The sequence below is a fragment of the Periplaneta americana genome, chromosome 5 (genome assembly GCF_040183065.1).
Source record: "Periplaneta americana isolate PAMFEO1 chromosome 5, P.americana_PAMFEO1_priV1, whole genome shotgun sequence".
In the NCBI taxonomy this organism is placed as follows: Eukaryota; Metazoa; Arthropoda; class Insecta; order Blattodea; family Blattidae; genus Periplaneta; species Periplaneta americana.
The window spans coordinates 175,216,382-175,240,080 of record NC_091121.1 but is presented as its reverse complement, the minus strand read 5'-3'; the positions used below and the strand labels follow the sequence as shown (position 1 = coordinate 175,240,080).

The window sequence follows — 23,699 nt, the reverse complement described above, 5'->3', positions numbered from 1 at the left end:
GCACGCCGAGTCTTCACACCTTACTTACTTACTTACTTACTTACTTACTTACTTACTTACTTACTTACTGGCTTTTAAGGAACCCGTAGGTTCATTGCCGCCCTCACATAAGCCCGCCATTGATCCCTATCCTGAGCAAGATTAATCCAGTCTCTATCATCATATCTCACCTCCCTCAAATCCATTTTAATATTATCTTCCCATCTACGTCTCGCCCTCCCTAAAGGCCTTTTTCCCTCCGGCCTCCTAACTAACACTCTATATGCATTTCTGGATTCGCCCATACGTGCTACATGCCCTGCCCATCTCAAACGTCTGGATTTAACGTTCCTAATAATGTCAGGTGAAGAATATAATGCGTGCAGTTCTGTGTTGTGTAACCTTCTCCATTCTGCTATAGCCTCATCCCTCTTAGCCCCAAATATTTTCCTAAGCACCTTATTCTCAAACATCCTTAACCTATGTTCCTCTCTCAAAGTGAGCATCCAAGTTTCACAACCATAAAGAACAACCGGTAATATAACTGTTTTATAAATTCTAACTTTCAGATTTTTTGACAACAGACTGGATGATAAAAGCTTCTCAACCGAATAATAACAGGCATTTCCCATATTTATTCTGTGTTTAATTTACTCCCGAGTATCATTTATATTTGTTACTGTTGCTCTAAGGTATTTGAATTTTTCCACCTCTTCAAAGGATAAATTTACAATTTTTATATTTCCATTTCGTACAATATTCTCGTCATGAGACATAATAATATACTTTGTATTTTCGGGATTTACTTCCAAACCTATCTCTTTACTTGCTTCCAGTAAAATTCCCGTGTTTTCCCTAATCTGTGGATTTTCTCCTAACATATTCACGTCATCCGCATAGACAAGCAGCTGATGTAACCTGTTCCGAGTCTTCACAACTACTAGAACCTTCTGATGAAGAAAACAGATGACCAGAGAACGTACCCGCCTACTATTAAAGAGAAATATCCATTTCTTTGCAAGGAATCGAACCGGAAGTCGCTAATTTGTAGCTAGAGCCGGTGCCTCTGAAGCAACAGTGGAGGGCACAAATGTTAATATCTGTTCACAATATGTGCAACTTTTGTTGCGAGGAGACGTTTTAGACCAACTGATGAACTTCACGTGACTTATTACCAGACATCGGATTCTAGGGCAAATGCCTATTTTGTTTCTTTAGGAGAAAAGTAAAAATAATTATTAATATTTGTGTTTCATGGAAATTGAAAGGTATTCAAAGAGTTTTATAGTGCCCTAAAATGCCCTAAAACGGTTATTAGAGCCTAATTTGTTAATATTCGCCTAAAAATGCCTAACTCACTGTAAAGTTTCGCATTTTACTCTTACTTTTTATAATTTATACATGCATTCACTGCGAAAGAGGTGAACGATCATTCAAGCAGTACGGGTAACCTTTGTTTAGCACAGGCGTTCTCAACTTGGTGCCCGCGTGCACCATAGTGCTTCTTTAATGAAATTATACATCATAAGAAACCAATGTAATAACTAGACATCGGATTTTTTCGATGGGGAACCTGGATTCAGTCAGTGGTGTATTATTCTAAGTATTTTAAAGAAGTGGTCACAGTTATTGATAAATTACCTGAAACTGATAGTGCAGCGTGTGTGAAAGCAGTGAAAGATTGTCTGAATGACTCACGAGTGAAAAACGATATTGCCTACATAACATCAAACTTTTCTTTCATACCTGCAAGCATTGAACAATTAGAACGCGAAAAACAATCTCTTTGTAGCCAAATAGCAATAGTAAAGGAAGCTCAAGTGAACATACATTCTGGGAAAAAAGTTAAAAATAAGTGGGACAAAGTATTAAATAAGAATGTAGGATTTTCATTGTTGGAAAAAGTATCAAGAGTGATATCGGGGGAAAGTGTAAATGTTCCAGTAAGTATTGATGTTTCTATTGTACCTAATTTAAAATTTGCGCCTCTCACATCAGTTTCGGTTGAAAGAAGTTTTTCTGCTTTCAAAATGATTCTCAGTGACAAAAGGCAAAGGTTAACTGTGGAGAATTTAGAAAAAATTCTGGTGGTGTACTGTGCAGATAATTATAATAAAGTCTGAGCATGGAACTGAATTTCAATAACTTAAAATGAGTAATCTTGATATCAATAATCATTATTTCATTAGTTTAAATATATTAAATTTGTGCAGCTCTGTTTATAAATATAATATAGTATTCTTTTTTAATGTTTAAACATACTTTTTTGTGCGTATTTTAGTGTATAACTAAAAATTTCAGTGAAAGAAATAAGTATGATACCTTGATGTGCCTAAAATGCCTATTTTCATTAAAATAGAGCCTAATTTTACAAATTTTGAGCTTATTTTAGGCACCTAAAACTGCAATTTTTAGTGCCTAAAAATCCGATGTCTACTTATTACCGTACTTCATTAAAATTCTTCTATTAAAATGTAACTTACATAATAAAAGTCAGATTTTTTATTTGTGGATAAAATTAATCATGCAATTATAAATCAATGTAAACGGTGAAACTTGTTCCACTGTTACATTTAAGGGAAACGCTCCACGCTTCCGTTTTCCACACACTTTCTCAAATGATGCTGCGGGGGATGAGGTGTAGTTTGGTTCTTCCTACTGTGAGAAATAAAAATGCAAGAGAACGCGATTTATTTCGACACATTTGCCTTGCGAAATGTTATTTTGCATGTTTAATGGTTACTTATTTGCAGCTCACAGGATTGGAGAGTTCTATCGGGCTTTCGCCTATACAAAACTTCCGGATATAAACTTCCAAGCTCCGGAACTTGGTTTGAAACGTTCTAAAACCTCTACAAAACACTTGAGCAAAGCGAATCGTTCCCTGAGTACGTTTCTAACTACCCCAACTGCAGAACTATAACAGCCTTTTCCCTACAATGCACTCTTTACGGTGCACAGATAGTCGAATGGCTAAAGCATCAGGCCTCAATGCCAATGTGGAGCCTAGTTGCAATTTAATTTGTGATGGATAAAGTCGATGTTCAGACTGTCTTCCGCTTTCTCCTTCAGAATTCCACTAATTGCAAACGATTTTTTTCCTTTCTGTAATACCAGGTGGAAGGGAACTAAACAGAGTTTCGGAATACAGTGAAACATGCCTTTGCGGTCACTTCATTTAAACGGCCACCTGACCAAAAGGCCGATTTTCTCTGGAACCAATTTGATTTTCCATAAGATCAATACAAATTCTCTCTTTATTTAGCGGCCACCTCTTGCGCCGGCCAGCAGCCGGGGTCTATTTGGATTGGAACCTGACTATAACAGTCACTGTCCAACAAAAAATCTTTTCACGGATACTGTCTGGCCTATTTCTTCAATGGTTAGAGGGCAGGAAGCAATGTCACGAAGACAATAGCTAAGTGTACAACAGTACACCCTCCATATCTTGGGGTTAGTTTGTTACTGTTTTATGACTCTTTTGTCACTTTCCACTCCGACCCTGCACAGCTTTAAATTCTTACTCGTTTTTAAAGGTTTGAAACACGGACTTTTTCTATCGAAAATGTCACAGTATGTTTTAGGTCAGTAGTTAACCATCCGAATTTTTAATTTTTTTTTTCTCCTCTTTCTATCTTTCTCTATTTGGGCCAGCTTTTACGAATTTTTCTTCTTTTCATTCAGTTGATTCAGAGGAATTGTGAAGTTAGTTTGAGAGAGAAATCATGTCTAACAATAAATCTAGAGTGCTGTTAAGTTTAGAGACAAGACGAAAAATGATTGAAGAAAGTGAGAAGGGAACATGTGCGAGAAAAATTGCAGGAATATTCAAATGTGGAAGCACACAAATAAATTGTATAATTAAGAATAAAGATGAAATATTAAACGAATGAGAGAAAAATATGCGTGATGGCCAAATAGGAAGAGACAATGTGTGTTAAGTAATGTGAATGATTTCGTTTACGAATGGTTCAAGTGTGGGAGGGCGAAGAAATTGCCAGTAAGCAGGTATATAATTCAGGAGAAAGCTCTTGAAATTACCAAAGAACTCAATGTAAGCAATTTTTTGCTAGTAATGGGTGGTTAGAGCGGACATCACACGTCCAGCCCTTTGATCAAGGTATTATCCATTAATTTCAACTGAGGTACCGTAAGCGAGTTTTGAAAAGGCTAGTTGCAAGAATGGAAGAGGCTGGCATTAATATGCACGATTGTTGTGTGGGCACAGTACTAAAAAGTCAATGAAATTCAGTATTTTCATGCTGATTCATAAAAACCGCAACCTTAATCAAGTGGCCACCTGATAAAACGGCCATTTTACAAGGTAACTTCAGCTGGCCGCTTTAGACAGGTTTCACTGTATGTATGATAAGACTTTCTTGTGTTAAATTATAATGTACAGTGAAACCTGTCTAAAGCGGCCATCTGAATTTACCTTGTAAAATGGCCGTTTTATCAGGTGGCCGCTTGATTAAGGTTGCGGTTTTTTATGAATCAGCATGAAAATACTGAATTTCATTGACTTTTTAGTACTGTGCGCGTGCAACAATCGTGCATATTAATGTCAGCCTCTTCCATTCTTGCAACTAGCCTTTTCAAAACTCAATTTCTTCGCCCTCGCACACTTGAACCATTCGTAAACGAAATCATTCACATTACTAAACACAGATTCTCTCTTCTTTTTTGGCCACCATGCATATTTCACTCCCATTGTTTTAATATTTCATCTTAATTATACCGTGTATTTGTGTCCTTCCACATTTGAATATTTCTGCAATTTTTCTCGCACATGTTCCCTTCTCACTTTCTTCAATCATTTTTCGTCTCATCTCTAAACTTAATACCACTCTAGATTTATTGTTAGACTCAAACTAACGTCACAGTTCCTCTGAATCAACTGAATGAAAAGAAGAAAAATTCGTAAAAGCTGGTCCAATAGAAAAAGATGGAAAGAGAGAAAAAAAAAATTAAAAAGTTCGAGTGGTTAACTACTGACCTAAAACATACTGTGACATTTTCGATAGAAAACGTCCGTGTTTCAATCCTTTAAAAACGAGTAAGAATTTATAGCTGTGGAGGGTCGGAGTGGAAAGTGACAAAAGAGTCATAAAACAGTAACCAACTAACCCCAAAATATGGAGGGTGTACTGTTGTACACTTAGCTATTGTCTTCGTGACATTGCTTCCTGCCCTCTAACCATTGAAGAAATAGGCCAGACAGTATCCGTGAAAAGATTTTTTGTTGGACAGTGACTGTTATACTCAGGTTCCAATCCAAAGAGACCCCGGCCGCTGGCCGAAGCATGAGGTGGCCGCTAAATAAAGAGAGAATTTGTACTGATCTTATGGAAAATCCAATTGGTTCCAGAGAAAATTGGCCAGTTGTATTGATCTTATGGAAAATCCAATTGGTTCCAGAGAAAATTGGCCAGTTGGCCATTTAAATGAAGTGACCGCAAAGGCAGGTTTCACTGTACTTTGTTTCGACCTTTTATGGGTCATCCTCAGGACTGGTCGTCGTTGGTCTTGGCGCCTCTTGTTTTGTTTCCAGTGAGGGTGTGTTCGTGTGGTGTATGTAGAGTCAAAGAGTATGTGTGTTCTGAAATTGAGTTGTGTGTTGAGAATTTCGTTGGGGTGTGTTTTCGTGTGTCTGTATATTTCATATTGTTCTAGTGTGTTTAGTTTCTGGTATTTTGATTGGATGTGTAGTATTTCCATGTCTGTGTTGATGTCTGTGTGGTTGTGGTTAGCATTTGTGATGTGTTCTGCATATGTGGAAGTGTTTTGTAAACTAAAAACCAATTCCAACGTCCAAATCTTTTCCAGCCTGCATCCCACCCATGACCAGGTATTCACATTTATTGAGATTGGCAGTTAATCCCCAAACGGTTAAGTAGAGTTTTATAAGAGTTTAAAGTTGTATCTTGGTTAATTGTATCTCTTAACACGAATGCCAATTATCGTACAATTTGCTACTGTAAGCACAATCTGCGTATCAAAGATATGCGATAGCTAATAATTATTGCAGTTAATGCTGATTGCCCTGGATTAATTTCACACCATTTACATTACAGAGATGCGTGATTATATGGCGATAATTTGTATCGTGAAGCACTCAGCTATGAAACTTGCAGGTTAATTCATACCACCAGGTCATTAACAGGACAATAAATAGTACATTGACACCGACTGTACTCCAAGAGAAATCTGTTACTGTGAATAATATTTACTCTCATGCTAAAGCTTGTTTAATAAATCACTAAAAATGAAAGAGTTGTGATAATAGTGCATTATGCAACGAGCCTATAATGGTAGTAATTAAGACACGTCATATTTATGAAACGAGCGCAAGCGAGTTTCATAATTTCCATACGAGCGTCTTAATTATCATTACAGGCAAGTTTCATACGACTTTATGTGCTCGACCATATTTCTAACTTGAAATTATTCATAACTATTAATGTTATTCTTATCTGACTGGGGAGCGGAACTGACCTTGTGCAATATCTCGTAAATTGTGAGATGTGCGCAGACGCGAAAGTATTGATTGTTTTCCTAGAAACAAATGTCATTGACCTTGATATAATCTACAGAATAAAAAAAAACATTAATCTTGATATAACCTTGACATTGATTTAGACATTGAAAAATGAGATGACAAATTGAATTTATTTGAATATTCTTTACAATTAACGCTAATTATTATAGTAACAGAACATAACCTTCTGCGACAATATTGGATTTCCAGCCTCCGTGATGTTTCGCTAGTTGTCTTTCGATTGCATATCCGAGAACAATCGATACTTGCGCTTTCATATTGCTACAATGGTGTTTTCTGATTGGTGGAACACCTGAACTTTAATGAATAGGTGTAATTTAATGAGGTCCATTAAGGGCTGCTACCAGGTGTATAATTACTACATTTCGGCATGGTCGAGCATAAATAATTTTACATTTATGACTGCTTGGAGATAGGCTATTTTTTACTAGATATTAGTTTGCATGCGATAACGACCAACTCCTTTTAACGCTTATTTCCGAACCTTCTTTCGCATCCTGCTGCGAACTCAATCATTTCTACTCTGCTCATTTCTTTTTCCGCGATACTATAGGTAATAAATCGTGGTTCACTTTTCAAGAGCATCTGTTCCTGCATGGGTTGCATGGCGCGCTCCCGCCTCAATGAATAAGTCTCTTTCTGAATTATCCTGCGTGTGTGTATACCAGGTGTTTCAGACCATCCGTATCGGCCTTTTTTTATCGAAAACTATGTGATAATGGTTGTTCATGAACAAATTTTGAGAACCAAAACCTATGTAAAGAATCGATTGGTGATAGTACCATTTCCGGTAACAAACCGGAAGTAGGGGTACCTGTGGTCAACTTCGAAATTTCAAATGAGAACATAAGTCATTGAATGTACCATTGGAAACTATTTTTACTGAAACTTTATTTTTCTAACTTTTATTGTTTACTCACAAAACAACAAAAATGGTATCTTCTGAGAAATGTTGTCTGTTGTTTATTTAAGTACATTCTTCATAGTAAGTGTTAAAAATGTACGCCACCCTGTGCTAAACGATGTTCTGATCACCTCCTAACATCCGTGATTGCACTTCAGCACAGCTGAGAGACCCACAGGCTTCTGTAATTCTTTGTTTCATGTCTTCTCTATTTGTTGGACGCACCTGGTAGAGCTCGGACGAGAAGTTATGGCACCGGCGCGAGGGACGCATTTTAGTTCGTTTGCTTGGACTCGCCCTCACACTCAACTGGAGGGGTGTTGGGTTAGTTGGTTACTAGCATTCCGAGTGTTCAGATCGTTCTGCTACTACCGCTATTGCTAATACTGAAAACATTCTCCTTCTGACCGCCCTCATTATGGCATTGTCTAAGGTGTGAGATCATAGAGTAGTTCATAGTCAAGGACATGAAATAGCATACAATGTATGGAAATTCATGTCAGAAGAGGCTGTAAACGGAATACCAATTCCATTGAAAAGCGTGTGTGCAAGAATACTGGCTGCCACTGGTATTTCAAAGCGAACCTTGGCAAGAATCAAGAAAGAAGGGGAAAATATTGAGGCAGGAACAGCAGATCTTTCTCCAGTCCGGAAAAATCACAGCCGAAGAAGAAGATTGTTGCAGCTGTAGACAGTTTTGATGAGGAAGTCATAAGAAGACTCATCTATAATTTCTACGCTACGCATAAGCAGAGGCCGACTCTGCAATCGCTTCTTCCAAGAATGGATGTCAGTGTATGATTATGTGAAGAAAGTAGAGAATAATTACATTGAAATTGAGCACGTGATGGACAGTATTTTGGAGAACATTTCCATAAACTTAGGGACATCTGATTCCAGCACAGATCAGTCGTCTGATTCGGACAGAGGATAAGAATATAAAGATGGAATAGGGGCGTAATTCCATTAGGTACCTTCGGACTCTTGAGTAGGAAAGTGGTGACACTAAGGTAAGACGAATGTTTTTGGAAAGAGATGAAACGGATATGCCTGCCGCTCTGAGCTTGAGAACCGTAACCCTAACAACCCCCACTCCCCTACCCTGCTGGCCGGCAATTTAAAACTTCGCGCATGTTGGTGCCATAACATCTCGTCTCAGCTCTAGAACATGTCTTTAATTCTCTCCCACAAGAGAACGTCTTTGCAAAGATTCACTTGACCATTATTTTTTAAAGTTGCCTCATCAGCCCACAGAATTCTGAGCACGAAATAACGATCCGTGTTTAGAAACCAGTTGTAGAAATCAACACGAGTCTGGAAGTCATGTCCCCCAAGTTCCTGATGGAGATGAATATGGTATGAATGAAATTTGTTGTCTTTCAGAATTCTAAACACTGTATTATCACAGTATACTATATAAAGTCGCGAAGCTCAATATGTAGTAAAAATGCAAACATGGGTAGTTGCCCACCACTTGGATCGCTACTATCGCCTCATCATCGCAGATCTCTCTCCTAGCAGCCGACAAAATATGTTACACTTTCGTTGTTGTGTTCTTTTGGAAAAATTAACATCTTCCTTCCATTATTGAAATATTAAATGCATAAAGTTAATTTATTATTTTAATGAAGTATATTAAATTCCAACATAAACTCGAAGATACCTGCAAGAAATAGGTTAATATTATTTTTGTTTGTGCAAAACGAACTGAAATTTACTATAATCGCTTCACTCATTCAAGATTATAGCGATAATTAACTATGAAACCAATAAATATTAATTTTCATTTCCCTTTACAATAATAATAATGGAAATATGAATTAATGGAGTAACTTACGTGTACCGGTACTTGTAGTGTAGGCTTACGTAGTTAACAAAGTGGGATGAGGTTAAGCAATAATAATCACACCAGAATTGGAAATAAAACGTGATCAATAAATTTTATTGTAACAGACTTTTTCTACGTCTCTAGTAAAGTAACAAATAAAAATAACAACAAAATTAACAGCTATAATTAAAAACATATCCTTTGAAAAAAAAAGTAGGCCTAAGCAATAGTAATCTCACCAGAATTGAAAATAAAACGTGATCAATAAATTTCATTAAAACAAACTTAATTTTTTTACGTCTCTAGTAAAATATTATTATTCCAATTATTGTATTTTAGCCATTAACATTTTCATTACAACCAATAACGAACATTTCACAAGCATCAATGTGAAATACGCAACGAGCTAGCACTCGATGGAAATACGACACAGTCCAAAGTCGACCGTAGACAGTCTATTGTTTCTAGTTGCTAACCGCTTGGAGCGCTTTATCACGAGATTTGCAAAAAATCACCTCAAGCTTCGCGACTGTATATAGTAGACTGTGGTATTATGGTGCAATTCTGAGTCAAATGGGAAGCGTTCTTGTGGGAGAAAATTAAAGACATGGTCTACCAGGTGCGTCCAACAACCAGAGAATACATGAAACAAAGAATTAGATAAGCCTGTGGGTGTATCAGGTGTCCTGAAGTGCAATCACGGATGTTAGGAGGTGATCAGAACATTGTTCAGCACAGGATGGCGTACATTTTGAACACTTACTATGAAGAGTGTACGTACATAAGTAACATACAGCATTTCTCAGAAGATACCATTTTTGTTGCTTTGTGAGTAAACAATAAAAATTAGAAAAAAAAGTTTCAGTAAAAGTTGTTTCTTTTTAAAAGTAGTTTCCAATGGTACCTTCAATGACCCATGCTTTCATTTGAAATTTCGAAGTTGACCACAGGTGATCCTACTTCCGGTTTGTTACGGGAAATGATACTATCACCAATCGATCGTTTACGTAGGTTTTAGTTATAAAATTTTTTCTATGAACAACCAGTAATATATGATTTTCGAGAAAAAAAAAAGGGCTGATACGAGTGGTCTGAAATACACGGTATGTGTGGCTATCTCAGAGAAGTAAATTATACGCTAGATACGTCTGTCATTGGCATTTGGCAAAGAAAATTGTAGAGAGTGTATAGGCATATTCTCCTACCACTTCTGGTAGCTGTAGTCCTATATTCACAAGCATTCAAGACTGTTGTAGGCCATATTGCCATCATGACATCACCAAAACAATTTATGCCACAAGAGCAGAAATATAAAGTAGGGACACACCCATTTCCTGAAATGGGAAGCAGATGTAAATTTTATTTGCTAAATAGACTGCCGTGTTCCTCCTCATATTGCGGTGAAGGTTGAGATGGAAGAAAGAACAAAGTACGTTTTATTTGCGTGGAATGAGAGGTAGGGTGCAGTGAAAAACATCCCAGTTAAGGGCTGAAACGAAGCTCGACATTCCTCAGAACGGTGAAAAGCGCAGCAGGAGCGAGATCGCAATGAGTGTGGAGGGGGGATTTATTTCACACTTCCGTAGTCATGGAGACTACATATTTCAAGTCCTGTTATAAATGATACAACAGAAATTGAACGTCGTAAGAACAGAAAACTCTGCTTGTAAGGTAATTCATGTTACATGAAATTAAGGGTAGCTATTTCGTGACTGTGCTTTGTAAGAAATGGTTACTTACTTACTGGCTTTTAAGGAACCCGTAGGTTCATTGCCGCCCTCACATAAGCCCGCCATTGGTCCCTATCCTGAGCAAGATTAATCCAGTCTCTACCATCATATCCCACCTCCCTCAAATCCATTTTAATATTATTTTTTCCATCTACGACTCGCCCTCCCCAAAGGTCTTTTTCCCTCCGGCCTCCCAACTAACACTCTATATGCATTTCTGGATTCGCCCATACGTGCTACATGTCCTGCCCATCTCAAACGTCTGGATTTTATGTTCCTAATTATGTCAGGTGAAGAATACAATGCGTGCAGCTCTGCGTTGTATAACTTTCTCAATTCTCCCGTAACTTCATCCCTCTTAGCCCCAAATATTTTCCTAAGAACCTTTTTCTCAAACACCCTTAATCTCTGTTCCTCTCTCAAAGTGAGAGTCTAAGTTTCACAACCATACAGAACAACCGGTAATATAACTGTTTTATAAATTCTAACTTTCAGACTTTTTGACAGAAGACTAGATGACAAAAGCTTCTCAACCGAATAATAACAGGCATTTCCCATATTTATTCTGCGTTTAATTTCCTCCCGAGTGTCATTTATATTTGTTACTGTTGCTCCAAGATATTTGAATTTTTCCACCTCTTCGAAGGATAAATCTCCAACTTTTATAGTTCCATTTCGTACAATATTCTGGTCACGAGACATAATCATATACTTAGTCTTTTCGGGATTTACTTCCAACCCTATCGCTCTACTTGCTTGAACAAGAATTTCCGCGTTTTCCCTAATTGTTTGTGGATTTTCTCCTAACATATTCACGTCATCCGCATAGACAAGAAGCTGATGTAACCCGTTCAATTCCAAACCCTCTGTGTTATCCTGAACTTTCCTAATGGCATATTCTAGAGCGAAGTTAAAAAGTAAAGGTGATAGTGCATCTCCCTGCTTTAGCCCGCAGTGAATTGGAAAAGCATAAGATAGAAAATGGCCTATACGGACTCTGCTGTAAGTTTCACTAAGACACATTTCAATTAATCGAACTAGTTTCTTGGGAATACCAAATTTGGTATCACTTTTTAATGTTTAAAACGTATTTTCCCCAATCTGAACGAGATTTCGGTTAAAGAGATTTCTAAAAAGAGCGCGTAGCTTTCATACTTTTTTTTAAATTCAGCTACTTCATTAAATGGACGGAGTTAGGCAATAAGACCTACCGACAATAAAATATATATATATATATATATTTGCACAGATCTGTTGGTGGCAGGCAAATTTAGCTCGGAAAATACCAAGGACGCGATATCTGAATTTTGCTGCTATTTATAAGCAAAACTTCGTTTATTTATTTTGCTTTGAAATATTAATTCAACTGCTAGTCTCTTATAAAAAATCGGTTAGCCTTTTTTGGTATTATTTGTGCTATTTTTTGTAATAGTATGAATGTTATAATACTTCTTGCATAAAATGTTTTATATAAAAAAAAAACAGATTTATTTCAATGGTCAATATCTCGAAACAGGTTTTTGGCGCTTGGTCTCTTATTGCGTAACTCTGTAGCTACAATTTTATTCCAGTTGTTATGAAAACACATGCTTGTAATTTATTTTCAATTTTTTTTCCTCACCATTGGTCATCATGGTCGTCGTTACCTTCATAAGTATTTTGTACGATTATTAGTCACGTGGTAAGTTTCAACAAACAAATGATTGTCCTCTCTTAAAATTTTCAGTCATTTTTTTTCTTCGTGAATCTTTCATTCAATCATAGTGTTCTGTTCAATGGCAGTTCTTTCACTGCAAACCAAGCATTATACAATCTTTCCAATTTTCTGCCTTTCTCTTAGTCTCAGCATATGATCCATATATCTTAATGTCGTCTATCATCTGATATCTTCTTCTGCTCCGAACTTTTCTCCCGTTCATCATTTCTTCCAGTACATCCTTCAGTAGGCAGTTTCTTCTCGGCCAGTGACCCAGCCAATTTTCTTTTTCTCTTCCTGTTCAGTTTCAGCATTATTCGTTCTTCAATCACTCTTTCCAACATATCTTCACTTCTTATTCTGTCTGTCTGTCCACTTCACACTCTCCATTCTTCTCCATATCCACATTTCAAATGTTTCTAGTCGTTTCTCTTCACTTCGTCATAATGTCTATGTTTCTGATACCATACATTGCCACACTCCACACAAAGCACTTCCACAGTCTCTTCCTTAGCTCTTTCTCCAGAGGTCCGCAGAAGATGCTTCCTTTTCTATTAAAAGCTTCTTTTGCCATTGGTATCCTTCTTTTGACTTCATGGAAGCAGCTCATGTTACTACTTAGAGTATAACCCAAGTATTTGAAGCTGTCCACTCGATCTACTGCGTCATTTAGAATTCTTATTTTTCTTCCGATAACCATGATCTTTGTCTTGATACAGCCAAAATCTATTACCGTGGAAAGATTCATTATGCCATGTTTACAGTTTTTCTTGAGATATATAAATGTGGTAGCTACGCGTTGCTTTCCGCACACTACTCTCTCTTTTTCATCTTAAAAGATCCCAGGGAGCCCCAACGTGGAGGTGAGGAGAGTAAATTTGACTAATTATGCCTTTCAGACTTCACCGAAATTCACTGCAATGGTTAAATATCAGTTTTATCGGCGTTTTCGGGACCGAGTAATCCCAATTAGCCTTTGCCCTCCTTTCGCGATTAGTGGTTCAGAATTACAATCGATTACTGTCAAAAGAAACCACGTACATTTTTAAAATTACTATGATAAACTCAAAATAACTGCGCAGTGTCAATAAAATATAGGTCTAATGAAAAACTCTTTAGGTATACATAGATAAAGCTGAATTCACATGTACTAAAAACAATACTGATGCTGATAATGACGCTTTCGTAGTTGGTATTTTCGTTGTTGCCATTTCAGCCATTAAGAAAATACATAACTGGACTTAGTTCATTTTGAAAAGGAACGATTCATTCGTAGACGTCATCTATAGCTCTTCATTGATTTATTCTTCCTTACAACAAGTTCTGTGTAATTAAGTCAATGTTTATTTTAGTAACTTTTAAAAATAAATGTATGTATTCAAAGGTGTAACTATATTAATTAATTCCTATAATAGTATGTTATGTGCAATTACGCTTGTAGGGCTACTTATTAATTTCCTTAAATAAAATTGACATCACAATGAGAACGAGGCAAAACTGTTATTTTGAATATTAATTTTCCACAATTCAAGGATTAAAGCCCTGTGATATCGTTAAATATATAGTCCCGGTTGCAGAAACACAACTAAAATCAGTCCCTGATCGCCAACCAGTTGATGTCTGATTTATTTGATTGTTCATTGCGTTGCACTTACGTGAAATCTCCAATCAACTTGTCTCGATTTATTAATTGCTGATTTGAGAAAGAAATGCAGTTGACAACGGAGTTATTTAGCAACCACAGCCAATTTGATGCTCTTTAAGAGTCGCTAAACGAATGCATCAAGTGGGCGGTGATTAGGAAAACAAGGGAATGCTTTTCTGTTGTGTTGCTTTTTGTAGAAAGGAAACAGGCGGGTTCTATTTTGTATAGACCACAATATAGTGAAAGAAATGAAGGAAACAAAAGACGTGAGAGGGCCAGATTTTTCTGATAATGATAGAGTCCTCTTATTAAACATCATAGAGAGCTTTATGCGTATAATGGAAAGTAAGAAGACGGATAGTGTTTGGGTGAAGGAAAAAGAGGAGACCAGGAGAAAATTGCTTCAGAATTTAATGAAATTACATATGAGGTTGCAAGAACGCCTCAGCAATTTGCGTCTGCACATATTTCCTTCAATTTTTTTAAATAACAAAACACACGAATCCTTACTTAACCTAAATATTTGCGCAAATTCTCTATCATTATACACATAAAAACAATTCATATCTATCACGAAAATGCCTTCTTCTTAATAATATATACTTTTTTCACATTGTTTGAAAATTTCTTCATCAGAAGAATCCATTAGGCCTATGTCAAAAACAATATTATAAAGTTGACAATTAATATTTGAGGAGAAAAATTCGCTCCGGCGCCGGGGATCGAACGCGGGTCCTTGGTTCTACGTGCCAAGCGCTCTGACCACTGAGCTACGCCGAGCGAATTTTTCTCCTCAAATATTAATTGTCAACATTACAGAGATTATTCTGTAGGACAAATTAATATATCCATAATATTCTCATAGCTAGCAGTGCATCATAACTGCGGAATCCCGGCCAAATAAGTCACTCAACTGAGTACACTCCTAGTATAATGGCAGTTGACACTAGACATATACGTCAACATATTGCTTAACTTGGAGTCAGGCCACAAAGGGAAACACTGAAGGAGGAAGATTCGATCCGGTGCTAGGGGTTGAATTCGGCGTAGCTCAGTGGTCAGAGCGCTTGGTACGTAAAACCAAGGACCCGCGTTCGATCCCAGGCGCCGGATCGAATTTTTCTCCTCAAATATTAATTGTCAACATTACGGAGATTATTCTTTAGGACAAATTAATATATCCATAATAATATAAAGGCTCGAATTCTACTGTCGGTAACCATTCATGGTTCGAGTGTCTGAAGCTCCAAAATTGAAAGATATCGAATTAAATATAAGATGTTCTAGCAAGCAAACTACGTCGACATCGTCCAACTTCATGAGGGTTATTATCGAGCTCGTATGTCTTAGACCAGCGTCTCTCAAACTTTTTTGAAATGGGGACCACTTTTTAAAGTCAGAACAGTTCCGCGGACCACCTTACTCTTGTTCCCTTCGAAAGCAAATTTATCATTTTAGTAGAATATTTTAATACCAGCATACTTATATTTTAAAATTGAATTAAGGTCCGAACCTTAATTCAATTTTAAAATATAAGTCCTCTGTTATGAATTCGGATGGTCCCTGGCTGGGTTACAGGCGCGGCGCCAGATGTGCAGGGAAAAGATGTCGAGAAACACCACGTATATAGTGCTTTAAATCCCTCTTTTGTTGCTGAGAGTAGAGTGGGAAGTCGATAGACGGGTAGGGTAATAAATTTCATAAAATATCTGTACTGGGAGAAAAAGTGAAATTCGATTGCCATGTGTCATTTCCAAACTCTGAGATTTTCAGCTATATTGTGATCCGCAATTCGTTCGAATTTTATTTTTCTTCTGTCTTTGTTGAAGGACCACAAGGGCAGACCTCGAGGACCACAGGTGGTTCGCGGACCATAGTTTGAGAAACGCTGTCTTAGACAATTTATTCTGTTACAGTGTGGATCCAACTTTTTTCTTGGTCTAGCAGGTTTTTATATTCTCATGGTAGTGTCATTTGGCGTGATATACTCAAAATATACTGAAATAAGTTAATACATTTTGTTAAAATTGTGCTCTGTCTGTCTGCTTATTCCGAATGAAACAAAGCAAATTAATTTGAAGGACTGGATATATCCAAGACAGGAATAAACGTTCGAAAGGGGAAAGACGTAACAGTTTGACAGCACGTGTTTAACATAAAATTATCATACGGAGATTACAATTCGTAACATTCACGTGATGAATGTCAATGAACGTTATATCCGCCCCCCCCCCTCATTCCGCCTACGAAACTATTACATATCTCGAATGTTATTTGCGCTGCCTAAGCAAAAATGAACGGCGTAAGTCAGACAATCTGCATATCAATTCGCAGAAGAGCCATATACACAAAAAGCCGTTGGCTCGTGAAGATAAACATTTACAATCGCCAGGAATCGTCCGAATATAAAAATCACAATGTAACAAAATCGCTATTAACTGTCACAGAGATTTCTTATCACAAGGAAAATGAAGTTCATGCATTTGCATATTTTTTCTCTATCGTTGTGTGAATATGCTGAAAGATTATCTACATGAATCACAAATTTCTGAATACAATGATATTACTTTTGTGCGAGATCGTGCGTATTTGCTTGTTTTCCGCACAGAACCAATACGCGGTAAGTGTGAAATACCACATTCAGTATTCCCAACGTAACACACATAACAATTTCCCTCTTCTTACTGCTTAAGCGCGACATTCATTTTACTGCTTTGGGCTTTTAACATATTATTTTAGAGACGTTTAACATAGTAATAATTATAAATTGGAAACTTACCACTGCAATTTCACCTAAATTGCAATGTTAATTATTGTTTTTAAATATTTGCAAAAATTAAGTAAAGTCTACTACTCCACGAAACTTATTGCATTCCTGATACAAGTAACATTAAGGAAGCCGTGAAAAAATCAACAAGATTCCAGATTCCGATGTTATTACTGCAATATGTTATATAAATAATATTGTTAAAATATTAAAATGAAAAATAAATCATTACATAACCTTACTGTTTGTTTTAAGTTCCCATTTATACTGGGGGGAAAAAAAGAGAGACGTATATCACGGCCTGCTGGAGCATAGTAAACACAGAAAACATTTTATAGCAACAATGTTGAAGAAAGATATTTTGGTTTTCCGAAGTTGCCGTCATTAAACAGAAACCGAGATGGAGATTTCATTGCAACTAATTAGAAATTCGTCTTTCAGGTATGTAATAAATGATCTTCGCACAAAATAATGTACGATACACGAGCGGTATGTTTGTTTTCATGTTCTCTCTTTTCCTCGAACATGGAAATATCAACATACCGTTCTTGTAACGTATATTACTATTTATCGTGCATAAAAGTGCATATTTTGCCTTTATTTATAAAAGCAACATATTTTAACATTTATGCAGGGAAACTGTATATTATGTATGTTTATTTGTCTTTCCCTCCTTTTTAAAAGTGTGTAACCTCGTAAACAAGACTAATTTATGTTTATGAATTTTGAACGTAACGATGACGCCCTCATAGGCAGCCTCTCAAGTTAGCAATTGGTATGACTTTACTGCAGTCTTCAGCAGATTTCGATAGAACAATATCCAGTTTAACATCAGTTCCAGGAAATGTAGAAGATAGAGTGAACGAGAAAACAGCAAATATTCTTTCCAAAAACTCAAGCTATTATCAACTTAAAGAAATTCAAGATATTCTGGAAGGAAAAACACCCCATAAACCAACAAAATTTTCTATAGAACAGCTCACAGCTTTTGTGCAAGCCCCTCTTACTTCTTGTGACGTAGAACGAAGTTTTTCCCGCTACAAACTATTCTGAGAGACAACAAGCGAAAAATGACAACAGAAAACATACGTCACTGCTTAGTTGTGAACTGTAACAGCATAAATGAAGCATTCAGCAATGAGGCAAGCATTTCAAATTCCATAGACTAAACGTAAGTTTATTATATATTTATTAATTTGTCAGACAGAATAATATCTGTAATATTGACAATTAATATTTGAGGAGAAAAATTCGCTCCGGCGCCGGGGATCGAACCCGGGTCCTTGGTTCTCCGTACCAAGCGCTCTGACCACTGAGCTACGCCGAATTCAACCCCCGGCGCCGGAGTGAATTTTTCTCCTCAAATATTAATTGTCAATATTACAGATATTATTCTGTAGGACAAATTAATAAATCTATAATATTCTCATACCTAACAGTGCATATGTCTGTACAGATTACTGTGCACGTAACTGCGGAATCCCGGCCAAACAAGTCACTCAGCTGAGTGCGCTCCTAATATAATGGCAGTTGACATTGGACATAACGTCAACATATATGCCTAACATGGAGTCAGACCATAAAGGGAAACTTTGAAGGAGGAGAATTCGATCCGGTGCTGTGGATTGAATTCGGCGTAGCTCAGTGGTCAGAGCGCTTGGTACGTAGAACCAAGGACCCGGGTTCGATCCACGGCACCGGAGCGAATTTTTCTCGTCAAATATTAATTAAACGTAATTTACCTATACCTTAATATTCTGTTAAAATAATCTCAGACTGATAATGCATATTTTGTAGCATATTTATCTATTTTTACGGCATAAATGCATACATATTCTTCACCTTTTTAGGGCATAATCTTCCTTACCCTGCTTATCATACACCGTCTAGGTAATACACTGATAGAACCCGTGCACGATACAATGTTCGTAACATTATTATTATTATTATTATTATTATTATTATTATTATATTATCCATGTGTTAAAAGGATAAATGTTCATCTCCCCTCTTGCTTAAAAAAGTCCCTTGTGCAGACACTTGTATTTCCCTATTTTGACTATGCTGACATTTTACTACCTGACCTTTCCAGCGACAACAAAACGAAACTTCAACGTGCTCATAATTTGTATGTACGTTTTGTAAGCAATGTTCGTAAATATGATCATATTACTCCATCCCTGGAAACAATAGGTTGGCTTAAACTAGATAAGAAAAGAAATTTATATTCACTTCTCTTTCTCTTCGAAATCTTGAACTCTTCTATTCCTTCGTACCTGTCGTCTCGCTTCACTTACCTTTCTTCCCACCATAATCTGAACACACGCTCTCGTCATGAAACAATACTAACAATACCATCCCATCGCACCTCCTCATACTCATCCTCTTTCACAATAGCCCTGCCAAGATTCTGGAATTCACTTCCTGCTAGCATCAGAGACTGTCGAAATAAAATTGAATTCAAACGCAAACTTACTACGCACTTGGTCAGCAATTGATTTCTTGTAAATAGTTTCCATAATCTATCACAAAATATTTCAATATCCAGTAACTTCATCACTATAGAATTTTGTTATTCTAGGTTTAATTTGTAATTCAGTAAATATAAAATATTCTTTGTTTTTCTATGACTATTACACTCTTACTACGTCATATTACTTTTGACCAATAAAACGGTACGAAAGGACGTATTTCAACCAATCATAGCTGCTTATCGCACAATTTTATCGCGTCCCTAGCATTTGTTTAATTTTATCGCGTCCCTAGCATTTGTTTCTTTGTTTGCCAACATTTCAAACTGCGCTTTTTCTGGACGTCAAATATATATATAAAATTACAAACCACTCCAGTCGATGCACAGCAGTTTCAAATATGACTCGCATTGGCATTCAAGAACAAGAATTAATAAAAATCACTGATCATACCTATGCATCTTCCGAAATCCGATTTACAAATAAATGAAGAGCACCATTCGGAAATCCTGAATAAGTTGAATACACCATGTAGGCCTAAATCAACGAGTTCCACTTCTATTATGCACACGCCCAATATAACATCAATTGAACCACCAACCACATTCAAATTTGAAAATTGTACATTCAATAATTATTCCTTTTAAAATTATTCATTCGGAAATTCTGAATAAGTTGAATACACCATGTAGGCCTAAATCAACGAGTTCCACTTCTATTACGCACACGTCCAATATAACATCAATTGAACCACCAACCACATTCAAATTTGAAAATTGTACATTCAATAATTATTCCTTTTAAAATTATTCATGTTTATTTTTTATGTCATCGTCGTTAATTAAAACTTTTCTAACACTTGTGTATATTAGTTAGGTTATGTTATAGCTTCTGCTCTGAGAGGATAAAAAGAACTTCTGCTATATGATATTATGGATAGTCACGTATCAGAGATTGTTTAATATTAAGATTTATTGAATAGTAATCATTACAGTGTCTGTATAAAGACACTACTGCCATCTAGCATGCATCTAGCGTAATATTTGTAATGTTGAGATGGTACAATAATACATTTGAAGGCAGTTGTATTTTCGTAAGTCAATTAATATTTTATTGTATTGGAGTACTTCGTTACTACTAATCTTTATGTACTTTCTTCTAATCGTGTAATAGTCAATTAAATCCCACTCGACTTTTGATTTTCTCTAGATAAATCAAAACCTCTAGTGAGATTACTGTTGATAAATTATCTAGCTTTCATCAGTCAGGTAATCCTTTCGTACTTTGATTTTTATTGTAATTGTAATTGTAAATTTAATACTAATTGTAATTTTATTCTTCATGTTATAGTTGGAATCTCCTGGCGGAGGGGCAGAAGGCCTGACGGCTTTATCTCTACCAGGTTAAATAAATAAATACTAATACTAATACTATTATTATTATTATTGTTATTATTATTATTATTATTATTATTATTATTATTATTATTATTGTTAATTATACGGCATTGTTTGCTAGGCCTATGTCCAGGTAAACTCACATTCAAACGAGCTGCAGATTATTGTTTGTAAACAAAACAATTATTATTAATATAGAATGTAAAGAAACCGTTATGTAGGCCCAGTTTATAAGCACATCTTTCAAGGAAACATTTGTAGAACCAATATTTATAATAGCACGGTTTGTCATGGGAAGTTATACAGGTATGAAAGTCAAAGTTCATAGCGAGAGAGCATCAGCTCACGGCCTTTTCCAAATGCCACGCAGTAATGCATGACTTCGTTATTGTCTATTTTTGAAACTTAAATGAAAACCAGTTTCCAACGCAATTAAATTGCAATTTCGGAACATCAAACGTTTTAAAATATTCATAATAATTACACCTACATTCACTGTTCTGACGTGGACGATGACGACTTCACATCAATCTTGCGCTACGTAATTTACTGTTCTCGACATTGGCCTATGACTACCGACAATGAGAAAAACAACCGTACCATTGGGGATCTATTTGATGAAACTGATCTTTGCGTTTGTTAAACTGACAAAAAAACTTTTTCGGCAAATCTTCGAACCTTTTTCGCTAAAATTTCGCTATAACGATATTCATAGTTGTCAAATAGCTGTACCCTTCAGACACCGTCGTTAAACGAAGAAAATTCAACTCGTTTATAATCATTACAGTATGGGTATTATGATTATTGTTAATAATATTTATATGCCATGAATAGACCGAGCGTCCAATTAAAGGTCGATTCACATTATACGGAACGTCAAAGTCACGTCACGAACCAGCAGCGTTACATCAAAATATTGTGTAACGCATTTTATATGGTAGCGTTCACATATACAGGCAACGTCACGGACAGTCTGGGATTCTCGAGAAGAATGTTTTGACGTGACGGAACCTGTGCGTGGACGGTTTGTTCTGCTAGACTCTAGCAACACCGTTAAACATTAACATGTCGTAGATCCTATGAGAGACAATCAATTGCACTGTAATTTTTAGGATTCATATATAAATGTCTAAGGAAAGCATAGAAAAAATTTGCGATCAAAATCTTTTTCGGACAGTGAGAAAAAAATACTTAACTTCGAAGTCACCCGTTCAAAATAGACAGTGACACTCTCAAAAGTTGATAAGCGACAAACGTTTTTTATTTTTCACTTTAGCTGGGGGGTCAAAGCGAGAGAAATGTTTACAAGGGATGGAAATTACTTCTGTGACATTAAAGTAACTTAATTGTTATTTCATTAAAAGTATACATATATGCTCACTGATTAAACATTAAATAATAGTACATTATGCAACGAGCCTATAATGGTAATAATTAAGAGGCGAGTATGTTTATGAAACTCGCTTGCGCTCGTTTCATAAGTTTCATACCAGCGTCTTCATTACAATTATAGCCAAGTTTCATACGAATTTTTATGCTCGACCATATTTCTAACTTGAAATTAATCCTAAGTATTCATGTTATTCTTATCTGACTGAGGAGCGGAACTGACCTTGTACAATACCTCGAAAATTGTGAGATGTGCGCAGACGCAAAAGTATTGATTTTTTCCGAGAAACCAATGTCATTGACCTTGAAATAATCTAGAGAGTAAAATAAACATTAATCTTGATATAACCTTGAAATTGATTTAGACATTGAAAAACGAGATGTCAAATTGAATTTATTTGAATATTATTTACATTTAATGCTAATTATTATAGTAACAGAACATAACCTTCTGCGACAGTATTGGATTTCCAGCCTTCGTGACGTTTCGCTAGTTGTCTTTCGTTTGCATATCCGAGAATAATCGATACTTGCTCTTTGATATTGCTACAATGGTGTTTTCTGATTGGTGGGACACCTGAACTTTAATGAATAGGTGTACTTTAATGAGGTCCATTAAAGGGCTGCTACCAGGTGTATAATTACTACATTTCGGCATGGTCGAGCATAAAACAAATTTCATTTGTAGTTCCTGTGTTATTAGTTTTTAAAACTGTTGGACTAAAGTCCTTTCTGAAATCGAGTCACATATTATATTTGGCGAGATTGTCAGTCAATACTGTAATAATAATAATAATAATAATAATAATAATAATAATAATAATAATAATAATAATAATAATAACAATGATAATAGCCTAATAATACTAATAATAGCCTAATAATAATAGCCTAATAATAATAATAATAATAATAATAATAATAATAGCCTAATAATAATAATAATAATAATAACAATAACAATAATAATAATATCCTAATAATAATAGCCTAATAATAATAATAATAATAATAATAATAATAATAATAATAATAATAATAATATCCTAATAATAATAATAGCCTAATAATAATAAGAGCCTAATAATAATAGCCTAATTTATTTATTTATTTATTTATTTATTTATAATATTAATGTGCGAAACAACAGCACAAGGCCAATTACAGTTTAGCACAAGATACAAACAAAACAACAAATGATGATGAGAATGAATGATAGAAATGGCAGTGAGATGAAATACAATCAATATAATAGTCTACATTAATCAATTGACCAAATGCAACAAAATAAATAGCACAAATAATAATTATTAAAATTAGTTCAGTGAGATAAT

The 23,699-nt window shown here is 35.8% G+C and overlaps 1 protein-coding gene and 1 non-coding gene across 2 annotated transcripts in view; both read right to left on the bottom strand.

Annotated features, from left to right (window-relative positions):
* The window catches only part of oaf (out at first), a 747,676-nt gene that overhangs the window by 110,734 nt on the left and 613,243 nt on the right, over nucleotides 1-23,699 (bottom strand). The gene's annotated exons all lie outside the window — the stretch shown is intronic.
* Nucleotides 18,363-18,435, bottom strand: TRNAS-GGA (transfer RNA serine (anticodon GGA)). The gene has a single exon. It is a non-coding gene; the product is annotated as a tRNA-Ser (tRNA).